This window comes from Staurois parvus, unplaced genomic scaffold (assembly GCF_062004578.1).
Source record: "Staurois parvus isolate SC_StPar_1 unplaced genomic scaffold, SC_StPar_1.0 ptg000711l, whole genome shotgun sequence".
NCBI classification, from domain to species: domain Eukaryota; kingdom Metazoa; phylum Chordata; class Amphibia; order Anura; family Ranidae; genus Staurois; species Staurois parvus.
In genome coordinates, this window is record NW_028318507.1 from 226100 (window position 1) to 239642 (window position 13543).

Consider the following 13543-nt stretch of genomic DNA (forward strand, 5'->3'; position numbering starts at 1 on the left):
TTTAAAGCGTTCTGATCCCATGTGCCCTGATCCCATTTAAGGTGATCTGATCCCATGTACCCTGATCCCATTTAAAGCGCTGTGATCCCATGTGCCCTGATCCCATGTAAGGTGCTTTGATCCCATGTGCTATGATCCCATGTAAGGTGCTGTGATCCCATGTGCTATGATCCCATGTAAGGTGCTGTGATCCCACGTGCCATGATCCCATGTAAGGTGCTGTGATCTCATGTACCCTGATCCCATTTAAAGCGCTGTGATCCCATGTGCCCTGATCCCATGTAAGGTGCTTTGATCCCATGTACCTTGATCCTATGTAAGGTGCTCTGATCCCATGTAAGGTTCTTTGATACCATGTGCCCTGATCCTATGTAAGGTGCTCAGATCCCAGGTGCCCTGATCCTATGTAATGGGGCCCACTGTGTGCACTGTTCCCAAGTGATGTGCCTTGCTGCCTCCCATGTAGTGTGCTCTGTTGCCCCCCCCCCCCCATACTCTGCTTATCTCAAGTTTTATCCAGAGTTTAGCATTTTTTTTTTCAGAAAAAAGCAAGCACAAGTCTTACAATAAACATGTATATTTTAATATTGATTCTATTTTTTAATACTATTTAAAAAATAATTGCTGTTATATCAACAGCTTGCTGATCAAACCAATGTTCTGTGAGTTGTACATCTCAACATTACTTTATGGGTTCCCCGAAATCTCCAACTTTTTCCAGGGGTCCCTCCAATGTTAAAAGGATAAGTAACACTGCTCTGGAGGAACCTAAAGCCCTATATAGCCAGGTTGAATATTGGCTGAAATCAGCTGGTACAGTAGTAGATAACAGCTGACATTTGGTCTGTGTGTACAAGTCATTATTTGACAGAAGCCGATGTCACAGATGGCTTCTGTCGAACGAGCATGCTGGAAAGTCAGTAGCCGACTGACATCCGATCAGTGCTTTCAGCCAATGGCTGCGAGCGCTGATCGTGTGTGTTCTGAAAACAATAGCTCAGTGGGGAGATTGCGGTACTATCATCGCATCGATTGTACAAAGAACTTCTCACAAGCTCCTCAGTTTTTTTTTGTTCAGCCCAGATTACAGTGTGTACCAAGGAACCCTGGTTGAGAAAGGCTGCACTAAAGTGTACAGGAGGGTGCACACCTTTTTTTTTCCACAATAGGTATTACAAAGCACATTCTTATTTAAGCTGCACAACTGCTTTAATAGCAGACTTTTCAAAAGTTCCGACCAGGTCAAACCAACCACTTCAGAACATAATATTCAAAAGTTCCGACCAGGTCAAACCAACCGCTTCAGAACATAATATTCAAAAGTTCCGACCAGGTTAAACCAACCGCTTCAGAACATAATATTCAAAAGTTCCGACCAGGTTAAACCAACCGCTTCAGAACATAATACAAAACATGCCCTGGTAGTTTTAATTTCCATACCTAAGGAGTCTAGAGGTCTAAAAATACCATCAATTTTGCCCTGTCTGGAAATAATGCAAAATACGGAGTGTGTTTACTGCATAGGTACATTGTTAGACAATAAGCCATTTTTCCATGCAAATTATGCGCAGGTGTAGGAATGCCTTTGAAGCTCATGTGTGGGGCCTTTTAGACATTTTTTTTATTGCATCATACCAAAAGACTGTTATTACCAATCTCACAATCTCTGAAGGGAAGCAGCGATGCTCTGATTAGTTGAATCATTGTTTATTGTGAACTTGATTGAAGGAGTTGTTGATTAGAAGATCTCTCCTCCCCGTAGCCTGGCTTTGGATTGGCTACATCTGGATGGAGCGGTGCTTGCTTCAGTGAAATACTCCATGCTGGCAGTGACCCATCCACCTCCACCAAAAGAAAAACAGCAGAAACGGCTCCATTTCTGCTACTCTGCTGCTGACTAAGGCTGAACAATGCAAGTCTTGCCTGAACCACAATATTCAAAGAATATCTCCAGCCTTGATTGTGGCGAACGCTCAGGAATTTCCTTCCTCGCCTGAGGGCCTGGAAATTAATACTTGATGTGTTTTTAATTTCTTTTTTCTTAACAAGAAAATTGAGTGTTCTTTTTACCCTGTTTAAAACAAGAAGTATTCCCAATCCTTTGGATCCTTCCAAATGCAATGTAAGACATCCTTTGGAAACCAGCAACTGGCAATACAGATGGTGCTAGAAGACTATTGGCTTTCGCAAAGAGCTGGTCCGCCATCAGGGGGGCATCAGTAGTAGATGGTGTGGGCGGCCCCTGGGATTAGGGAATTAGTAACTGCCTATCCAAATTTCAAATGAAATCCATGTGGTGGTATGACCCATAAACTGCTCTGTTGAGAAAGGAAGACAAAATATATTAGCAAGGGTAAAGGCAGCTACATGGATTAAGAAGAATATATCTAAGTATGAGCAAAACAGTTTTCACATACCTATAAAATTGTGACATCCACTCTATCTTAGCCTCTTGCCAATGTAACACATATGTGCAGCGGCAAAGAGGGTGGGCTTTAATGCCCACACACTACACATATGTTTCCTTGGGTGACGGGAGTTTCTGTGCTGAGAGTTCACTCAATGCATGCTTTCAGCACAGTCTTTGGCACAGTCTTTGACATCTCCCAGGCACTCTAGTAATGATCGGCACTGTGACAGCCATTCACAGAATGTAGAAAGAACGTCCCAGGTGTCTCACATCCAGCAAAACCCAACAATCTGTATGGTAAAAGCAGCCTCAGCCCAGGCTCCATCCAGGCCATGCGCCTCAACGCGTTTCGCCCTACCCAGTCATGAACATTTCATATGTATTCATTTTTTTAATTGAGGTTTATCACTGTCATAAGAGAGCTCACATTCCCCTTTAATGAGAGCCTAAATGTAAAGATAGGTGCTCTTGAAGGGCTTAGATCTTTAATGTCTCAAGCCCATCTGGATTGGCATAACCCCAAATACCACCAAAACTATCCCAGACTCCTCTGGACTGTCCCAGGATTTTAACAGAATCCTGGTATCCCGTGTGTCTAGGACCGAGAGATGGAGCGCACAGCTCCAGCTCTTTGCAGACGAACTGATCTCCTGCTTGACAGAGTCTACTCAGTCCAGGTAGCAGAAGGAGGAGGACGAAGAGAGCAGATTCGCGGGACAAGGACTGCAGTGCAAGGTAAGTTTTGTCCACTGACACCATTGTTTACTTTCACCCCCTACTGGGTGCTGTTGTTCCTCCCCACCGCCCTCTGGGTACTATTGTAAACCAGCCCACAGGTCACTACTGATTCCCCCCAATACACACTGGTACCGTTACTGACCACTATTTTTTCCACACCCAGTTCTGTGCACTACTGTTCTCGCCCACCTTTCACAGTCATCTAGGGTATTTTTATTCCCCTCGCCCTCCGCTGGGCAACATTGTTCTCTCTACTTTGGCTGGGGACTAGTTTTCCCTCAACCCAATCTTCGCATTGTTGTTCCTCCCATACCCTGCTTATAACCTCCCCCCCTCCCCAGAGCATTATTGTTCCCTCCCACCTCCCACTGGGCATTATTGTCCCCCTTGCTAAGGTTTACTATTCCCTTCACCACCTTCTTAGCACCAATATACCTTCTGACCCTCTCTGAGCATCAATTTTGCTCCCATTATGTTCCCCGAGCGCCGCATAGAGAGGGGGTGTCACCAAACTCATCTGGTCTTCTCACCCTGCAGCTCCCCTGAAGCCAGATCTTCTCCACATCACAAGCACTAGAGCTGCAGCAAGGATTCATGTAGCAGAGCAGCGCTTGTGATATTGATGAGATTGGATGCTAGGGGACGTTGGAGCCACGTTCTTCTTTCACAGACCTGAAGTGAAGATTAGTTAACACACAGTGGACTATCAGAAATGTCCCTGTGCTCCTCACAACGTAAGTCCTGCCCCTTCTAGAACTGTGGGGCATTGTCTATGGGATTGTCCCAGGATTGAAGCATAATCCTGGTGTCCTGCTGAACCAGGTCATGTCCTGAAGTCCAGGGCTGAATCTCTTGTTCCAGCGCTCAGCTCTGATCTATGCACCTACTGCCTGGCAGTGTGATCTCACCAGCAAAGTAAGGGCCCCATGTTACACCCTTCTGACCCCTGTATGTTTCACAGTCCTGACCCTGCACTTTATATGATGTCATATACAGTATGTATAGTACGTGATTACCTAATTCTGACCAAGACATTTATTGTCTCTCTGGTGTCCAGTTGCTAGGTAGTTCCCAATTATTTAAACGAACCAGACAAGGTGTTCACATCTATATCCTGTAAACAGGGAACTACAGCGGGGCAAAAATGTATTTAGTCAGCCACCAATTGTGCAAGTTCTCCCACTTAAAAAGATGAGAGAGACCTGTAATTGGCATCATAGGTAGACCTCAACTATGAGAGACAAAATGAGAAAACAAATCCAGACAATCACATTGGCTGATTTGGAAAGAATTTATTTGCAAATTATGGTGGAAAATAAGTATTTGGTCAATATCAAAAGTTCATCTCAATACTTTGTTATATATCCTATGTTGGCAATGACAGAGGTCAAACGTTTCCTGTAAGTCTTCACAAGGTTGGCACACACTGTTGCTGGTATGTTGGCCCATTCCTCCATGCAGATCTCCTCTAGAGCAGTGATGTTTTGGGGCTGTCGCTGGGCAACACGGACTTTCAACTCCCTCCAAAGGTTTTCTATGGGGTTGAGATCTGGAGACTGGCTAGGCCACTCCAGGACCTTGAAATGCTTCTTACGAAGCCACTCCTTCCTTGCCTGGGCGGTATGTTTGGGATCATTGTGATGTTGGAAGGCCCAGCCACATTTCATCTTCAATGCCCTTGCTGATGGAAGGAGGTTTGCACTCAAAATCTCACGATACATGGCCCCATTCATTCTGTCCTGTACATGGATCAGTCGTCCTGGTCCCTTTGCGGAGAAACAGCCCCAAAGCATGATGTTGCCACCCCCATGCTTCACAGTAGGTATGGTGTTCTTTGGATGCAACTCAGCATTCTCTCTCCTCCAAACACGACGAGTTGTGTTTCTATCAAACAGTTCTATTTTGGTTTCATCTGACCATATGACATTCTCCCAATCCTCTTCTGGATCATCCAAATGCTCTCTAGCAAACTTCAGATGGGCCCGGACATGTACTGGCTTAAGCAGGGGGACACGTCTGGCACTGCAGGATCTGAGTCCCTGGCGGCGTAGTGTGTTACTGATGGTAGCCTTTGTTACGTTGGTCCCAGCTCTCTGCAGGTCATTCACTAGGTCCCCCCATGTGGTCCTGGGATTTTTGCTCACCGTTCTTGTGATCAATTTGAACTCACGCGGTGAGATCTTGCGTGGAGCCTCAGATCGAGGGAGATTATCAGTGGTCTTGTATGTCTTCCATTTTCTAATTATTGCTCCCACAGTTGATTTGTTCACACCAAGCTCCTTGCCTATTGCAAATTCAGTCTTCCCAGCCTGGTGCAGGTCTACAATGTTGTTTCTGGTGTCCTTCGACAGCTCTTTGGTCTTCACCATAGTGGAGTTTGGAGTGTGACTGTTTGAGGTTGTAGACAGGTGTCTTTTATACTGATAACAAGTTCAAACAGGTTGCAAAAGTGGTGTGACCCTCCTGCGCTCCAAATGTGTGTTTAAAACAAACTAAATTAATATATGAACCCCAAACAGCTGCTAGCATTAAATCATATACCAGTGATCAAGTAAATATAAACCATATAAATGCTGCGCTACATTCAAACTTATTTAAGTGAATGTGGAATCCAATGACTCAAATCAAAATAGTAACAATAATAATAAAAATATGTGCTTAATGATAACAAAATTATTAAATAAACCACCCAAAATGATGAAAAAACACAAACTTAAATCTATACGCATGTGCATGAGAAATACACATACATATATTACATCACACGTGCAAAATGTGAAGTGAAATAATGACTAAATAATAAACGCAAACTCAAAATCCAATAATAGAATGTTGAAAGTGAACAAAACTGTAAACATTGTTTCCAATAATACTGTAAAGTGACCACAGGTGAAACAAATCGTGCAGATATCTGGGTGTGGATAGAGCTTATGAATCCAACCACCTTCTGGATTAGCCTCTCACCTCATCACTTCGACCCTTGCGGATCAAAGGGCAGTAATGGATCCCTCTCACAGATCCTCCAGGCACCAAAGCACTCCAAAATCGCTTTTCAGAATTTTATATTCCCACTCAAGCTCTTCTCCAGGTATAGGTGAAATATCAATCTCTCAGAACAAAACAGAGGAATCCTCCCATAGTGTAGTATGTTTATTATACCATAGGAACATAAAATCTTTGGTAAAATTGCACTTACGTAGCAGCCAGTCCACATTAGACCCTCATGCTCTCAGATGAGGATATATCTATGTTTGTTGGGTGTACAGCTGAATCCACAGGTGTACCAAGATGGCCGCCACGCCGGAAATACGTCACCGCGCTACGCCGACGCGTTACGTCACAATGTCACGTGACTTCATCAGTGCCCTGATGAAGTCACGTGACATTGTGACGTAACGCGTCGGCGTATCATTAAGCACATATTTTTATTATTATTGTTACTATTTTGATTTGAGTCATTGGATTCCACATTCACTTAAATAAGTTTGAATGTAGCGCAGCATTTATATGGTTTATAAGTTCAAACAGGTGCCATTGATACAGGTAATGAGTGCAGGACAGAGGAGCCTCTTAAAGGAGAAGGTACAGGTCTGTGAGAGCCAGAAATCTTGCTTGTTTGTAGGTGACCAAATACTTATTTTCCACCATAATTTGCAAATAAATTCTTTCCAAATCAGCCAATGTGATTGTCTGGATTTGTTTTCTCATTTTGTCTCTCATAGTTGAGGTCTACCTATGATGCCAATTACAGGCCTCTCTCATCTTTGTAAGTGGGAGAACTTGTACAATTGGTGGCTGACTAAATACTTTTTTGCCCCACTGTATATGTAATGATCGAATTTACTATTTTGTTCTTTGTGGCATAGTGACTACAGTATACCTCCCAACTAACCTGGGGACTTTGAAATAAATACAAGGGTCCCGCAGACCCACCCTATGTTCTGGCAGTGCTGAATGCTTTTTCCTACAATCCAGCACTGGTATCAAACCTTCAACTAGCATGGTGCCTATACAGGAAGGTGTGGAAAACTATCCACACATCTTGTTTCTGGTCATGTGATATAAGCTGATACTGATCTGGAGTCTGAATTAAAGTTTAGGGGGGCTGGTCTAAAGAGAAGTTTAAAGGGGGTGCTAATCTGGGGCCTGAAAAGTTTAACCTCCTTACATGGGTGGATGGATGTACCAGTACAATCTTTTGTTTGCACACACACAAAGCTCTTACTCCTGCCATTATTAGTCAATGGAGAACATTTAGTAAGGGCATAGAGACGATCAGGGTGGCTCTGTGCCATGGGATAGATGTGATTACCAATCACAGAGATCACCAATGTAAATAGTGTAGTACTGTTTATATTGTTGTTCCCTCCTCTTCCTCTCACTACAGAATGAAGGATTCAAGGAATGAATCAATCCTATGGGAAGGCTGCAATTGAAGGTGGGGGGGGGGGGGGGTTAAAAGGCCATTAACCACCAGTCTTTTGGGATTGCTTTTTGGGTTTTAAAGCGCCGCTCACCACCAGTAATAGGATGTAGGGATTTTAAAGTGCCAGTGATCACCTATGATTGTGGGATTGTTTTGGTGGAGTTTAAATGCCACTGGTCACTAACGTTCTGGGAGTGTTTTGGAAGGTTTGAATATGCCGCGGACCACCAGTGATGCAGGGTGGGGCCTTTTAAAATGCCACTGACCACCAATGATTGTATGACTGGGTGGATGGAGATGGAGATGTGTGTATTATTGCTATTAAAACTTTAAACTATTGAACACAATGCAATTTAAACCTTTGCACTTTGCACTTTTCATACTTTAAGCGCTTTTCCACTAATAATGAAATTCTAAAGCTGGCCATAGATGAATTGATGGCTAGCCATCGATCAACTTCAGTACAACCAGCCTGTCTGATTTTATGCATGTGAACACTGCCGGTGGGTATATCAGCCAGCAGTAATCATTGTGTTCTGCCGCAGGGAAGGCTCCCTGACTACAGAACACAGTAATGCTGTGGGAGGGAATCAGCGTTGATGGTGGAAGAAAAGAAAATTGTATCATCTATGGTCTGCCTGACACTTGTATTCAGGGGGTGACTTTTAAAGTCCAAGCTCACCTTAAAGCAGAACTTCACATATTGATATTTTCAGGGGCGGACTGACATGGGGCCCCCGGGCAATAGGGGATCATGGGGCCCCTGTGTCCTCGCCCACATCCAAAAAAGCCTATGAAAAAGCCAATAAAAGGTACCAGGGGCATCTCATGGGGTCCCCTACTGATCCCGGGCCCTCAGGCAGTGCCCGAGTGCTCGAATGTTCAGTCCGCCCCTGGATATTTATACATGGTTACATTGGTCCAACTTGAGCCGCTCAGCATGGGTGCCATTCAGAGATTGCTTTGCATTTTCTGAGCAAGTTTAAAGTGTTCTCTGATTGGAAGAGGTGGAGAAGCGGCATGGTGATATCATAAAACAGCAGCCTGCTTATATAAAGTCCAAGATATTTGGCTACTGAATATATATGATTGTTGAATATAAATCGTATTTATAAAAAAAAAAACAAAATAGGAGAAGCCCAATCTAGGAGAAAAAGTAGAAGCGAAAAGGATAAAAGTAGAAAAGGAGGGGTGAGGAAGGGGGAGGTGACTGACAGGGCGCGGTCACAAATCTTAACAAACTGATAATAGTTTGCAGAATTGTGATCTGCTGATATTCAGACTTACAGTTGCAAGAAAAAGTATGTGAACCCCTTGGGATTACGTGGAGTTTTGCATGAATTGGGCATAAAATGTGCTCTGAACGTCATCTAAGTCACAACAATAGAAGAACACAGTCTGCTGAACATAATACTACACAAACATTAGATGCTGCCATGGTTTAATTGCACATAACATGTAAACATTCACAGTGCAGGGAGGAAAAAGTCGGCTTTTGGAGATACTTTTGTAACCCTTTCCAGCTTCATGCAAGTCAACAATTCTTGATCGTAGGTCTTCTGAGAGCTCTTTTCTGCGAGGCATGGTTCACATCAGACAGTGCTTCTTGAAACCAGTAAACCCAAAACAGGTGTGTGTTTTTTAAGGGCAGGACAGCTGTCAGCAACACATCCAATATCATCACACTGATTGGAGTCAAGGTTGGCTCACTCCTGGCTCCAATTAGCTCTGGGAGAAGTCATTAAGCTAGGGCCTCACATACTTTTTCCTCCCTGCACTGTGAATGTTTACATGTTATGTGCAATTAAACCATGGCAACATCTAATGTTTGTGTAGTATTATGTTCAGCAGACTGTCTTCTTCTGTTGTTGTGACTTAGATGACGTTCAGAGCACATTTTATGCCCAATTCATGCAAAACTCCACGTAATCCCAAGGGGTTCACATACTTTTTCTTTCAACTGTATAATTGGTCTCCAAGCTGTGTGTGGCAGTCATGGAAATAAAGTTGACTCAGCCACAATCCCCCCTTTAACAGCTTAAAGCTGAACTCTAGATACAAAAACGTTTATTGAAATATAATTCTTAACAATGACAAAAGATATAAATCTATTTTGTGTGCATTAAAAGACTTTGCAAACCCAGTTATTACCTGGGTAGAGGTGACATCATCATTGTGATGTATATAGCCTGTGCAGAGGAAAGAGCTGTGGGAGGGACTGAGCAGGTTCCACCCACCACAGGCTGCCTGCAGAGAACTATAGGAGGGGGCGGACACAAGATCAGTCACCCTGCACAAGAAGGAGAGCAGCAGTGACCGGTCTTTATTATCTTGGATTACTGCACAGATCTGGAAGAAATGCACAAGAACAAGCTTCATGTAATAATGAATGTTATGTTTAAACAATATTACATTAATAAAGGATGACTGTACCGTACTCATTTTACTGAAAGTGTTACTAAACCCACAACAGTAAAAACAGTCTGTATCTGCAGTAAAGCATGCTTGTTATACTCAACTGTCAAGCCAGCAGAGCAGTCAGATGGCCGGGAGCCAGCATCGGGAGCGGATCCTTTCTTTTTTTTCTTGTATCGGGTTGGCAGTGTCGGCGGGCATCGTGATTGACATTGACATTGGATTTACTTTGGGGGGCATTCTTTTATTTTTCTTCTTTTAATAAAAGACTTGTCAAAGACTATCTCCTGTGTTTTTTGTGAATGGGTAGTGGTAGCATGCACCCCATACTCATTCACATGGGGGGGAAGGATCTGGGGGCACCCTTGCTAAAGGGGGCTTCCAGATTCCGACCAGCCCCGCATCCACACACCCCCACAATTCCCAGGGTTGTGGAGAAGAGGCCCTTGTACCCATCAACATGAGGACAAGGTGCTTTGAGGAGGGGAGCCCCCCGGCCCCAAAGCACCCCCCCCCATGTTGAGGACATGTGGCCTGCTATGGTTCAAGAGGGGGTGGGCGCTCGCTTATTCCCCCCGTTTGCTGATCTGCCAGGCTGCATGCTCGGAAAAGGGTCTGCTATGGATTTTGGGGGGGTACCCCCACGCTATTTTTTTTTCACTTTTGGCGTGGGGGTTCCCCTCAAAACCCATACCAGACTCAAAGGGCTTGGTATGGATGGAGGGGGGGGGACCCCACGCTGTTTTTTAAATTATTTTTTTTAATTGCTGGCAATTCTATCTTTTACATTCAGCTGTCAGTGGGAACCCTGCAGACAGCTAAAACATTAACGCTGCATAGTTTTCACTACTAAAATATTGCATGACTTGATAAAATAACTCACAGGATATTTTAGTAGTGTTTTTTGGTGAATTCAAACTTTTTTTTAAAAATGCTGTGCGGTATCCTACCGCATACTCGGATGTGGTAAGATACCGCTTAGTGAAATGTGCCCAGTGAGCCTCTCACTGGGCCCCCTATCTGGTCTCCCAGGACCCTGCATTCACTATGTCTGGTCTCCCAGTACCCTGCATTCACTATATATGGTCTCCCCGGACCCTGCATTCACTATATCTGGTCTCCCCAGACCCTGCACTCACTATATCTGGTCTCCCCAGACCCTGCATTCACTATATATGGTCTCCCCGGACCCTGCATTCACTATATCTGGTCTCCCACAGTACACAGAACATGGAAATGCAATTATTTTAGTAAAGATAAACTGCTAAATACCTTTTCTCATCAGCAGTATATAGCAGTCTTGTGACTGCTATCAGAGTACTAGTTAAAGCTTATTGGAGGAGTTTTCGTTCTGCAATGACTGTCCTATGAGGCTGCATAACCCCTGACCCTCTGCCTGGACAGTGCTGATTGGCTCTGTTCCCGTTCCCGCTGACGAAGTCCGGTCTTAGGATGTAATGTGTACGGGGGAGGAGCCACGCCTATGACGTCACCCGCGGCTATCTTGCATCTATGCACTGTGATCTAGAGCACTCGGTTATGCACGTTTTGCCTCCTTTGTAAGTGTGTTTTTTATATTTTAATAAAAGTATATTATACGGAGAGCCCTATCCTTCTGTTTTTGCCTCTTTCCATATGTAGTTTGATTGATACCATACAGTTCGAGACTGAATGGAGCCTTCAGTGCTTACATGCCCCAGAAGGGAAATGCGATTTTTGACCTTTTTTTGTCATACCCCGAAGGTGAGCGTTTAATTTCGTCTGGTGACTGGGAGGGTACACTATCTACACTTGGACTCGGGGGGCTCACAGCTCAGCCACTACTGACTACCAACAAAACAGTCCATCTGGGATTTTCCTCTGACACCTATAAAGTCGCCATAAAAATGCATGTTTTACCACGTTCTTTACATTAGTGTTGTTTTGTTGCGTTTAGACACGTTTTTTACACATTAAAAATGTTGGCTCAAAAACACCAGTTTGCTGCGTTTTACTGCATTTACCGGCGTTAGAGCATTTTTACAGCTAAAAAACTCCTCTTGAAACCCACTAGTTTTGGGGTTTTTCCAGCCAGAAAATTCCCCTTCCAAAAAACGCTGAGTAAAGCCTATGGGGATGATTTACTAAAGGCAATTAGACTGTGCACTCTGTAAGTGCAGTTGCTCCAGAGCTTAGGAAATGAGCAGCAGCTCAGCTGACTTCCATCATCCAATCATGTACAAGCAAAAGTGCTGGTTTTTTAGTTTCTTTGCATATAAGGCTGGCCATACATTATACAATTTTCTTGAGGTTTTTGGTTTAGATTTACAAAAAAAACATATAATAGGAGGTCAAAACTAACAACACTTTCAATTGTATCCAATTAGGCTGCCCATACATTATACAATTTTCTGTCCATTTTCTGCCCATTTTCCTTTAGATTTACCTTCAACTATGTAGCGCATGGCTTAAATAAAACTTTAACTTATGTAGCGCATGGGCCTGCCTAATTGGATACAACTGAAAGTGTTGTTTAGGTTTGACCACATATTATATGGTTTTTGGTAAATCTAAAGTAAAAATCTCAAGAAAATTGTATAATGTACGGCCAGCCTTAGGTAAGCTCTTGCACTACATAGTTAAAGGTAAATCTAAAGGGAATTGGGCAGAAATTGGACAGAAAATTTTTATAATGTATAGCCAGCCTTAGGTAGGCTCTTGAGCTACATAGTTGAAGGTAAATCTAAAGGGAATTTGGCAGAAATTGGACAGAAAATTGTATAATGTATTTCCAGCCTAATTGGGTATTCTTGGCAAAGGGAAGCTTTGCCTCATTTCCTAAGCTCTGGAGCAACTGCACTTACAGAGTGCACAGTCTATTTGCCTTTAGTAAATCAACCCCAATGTGTCACAAAGGAAAATTGTCATAGGATAACATGCTGGGGAGTTTACTGGCTGTAAAAAAAAAAACACCAAAAACAGCAGCACACACCCAAGGTGCATGATTCCTGGAAGTCAAAACCATGTAAAACCAAAATGTTGGCAACCCAGTGAAGTGGATTTACTAAAGACAAATAGACTGCATTTTACAAGTGCAGTTGCTCCAGAGCTTAGTGAATGAGGGGAAGCTCTGCTGACTTCCATCATCCAATCACGTGCAAGCAAAAATGCTGTTTTTTATTTTCCTTGCATGTGATTGGGTATTCTTTGCAAAGTAAAGCTTTACCTCATTCACTAAGCTCTGGAGCAACTGCAATTTTAAAGGGTACAATCTATTAGCCTTTAGTAAATCCACCCCAATATGTAAAACAGAAGCAACTAAATAACGAATGTTTAATTATAATGCCTATAATCTACCTTTTGGTGAAGGTCTGCTGGTAATCGGAGCTGTTTTTTAGCATTGAATTCTTCCATCATGGCTTTAATTTTTCCACAGTCCCCATCAGCAACTAGCCACAATATCCTTTCCATGTTGTAAGGCTCCTATAAAAGATAAAACATGAATTGATGTTCTTTTTAGTGGACCAAGAACAGTGTCAGTCAATAAGTGATTGGCGTCTTCTGTTCCCAGATTA

At 43.2% G+C, this 13543-nt stretch overlaps 1 protein-coding gene across 2 annotated transcripts in view; it reads right to left on the minus strand.

Annotated features, from left to right (window-relative positions):
* Window positions 1-561: 561 nt before the first annotated feature.
* LOC149445757 (threonine synthase-like 2) overlaps window positions 562-13543 on the minus strand; it is a 46379-nt gene continuing 33397 nt past the window's right edge. Inside the window, exons 7-8 of one of the 2 annotated variants that reach the window (XM_089653409.1) lie at window positions 13326-13451; window positions 562-2318 (exon numbers count right to left, since the gene is read on the minus strand). The gene's annotated coding sequence lies outside the window, so the exon portion shown is untranslated. Of the gene's footprint in view, window positions 2319-9762; window positions 9924-13325; window positions 13452-13543 lie in introns of those variants that run through there. The other variant, XM_089653410.1, reaches the window with a different exon arrangement.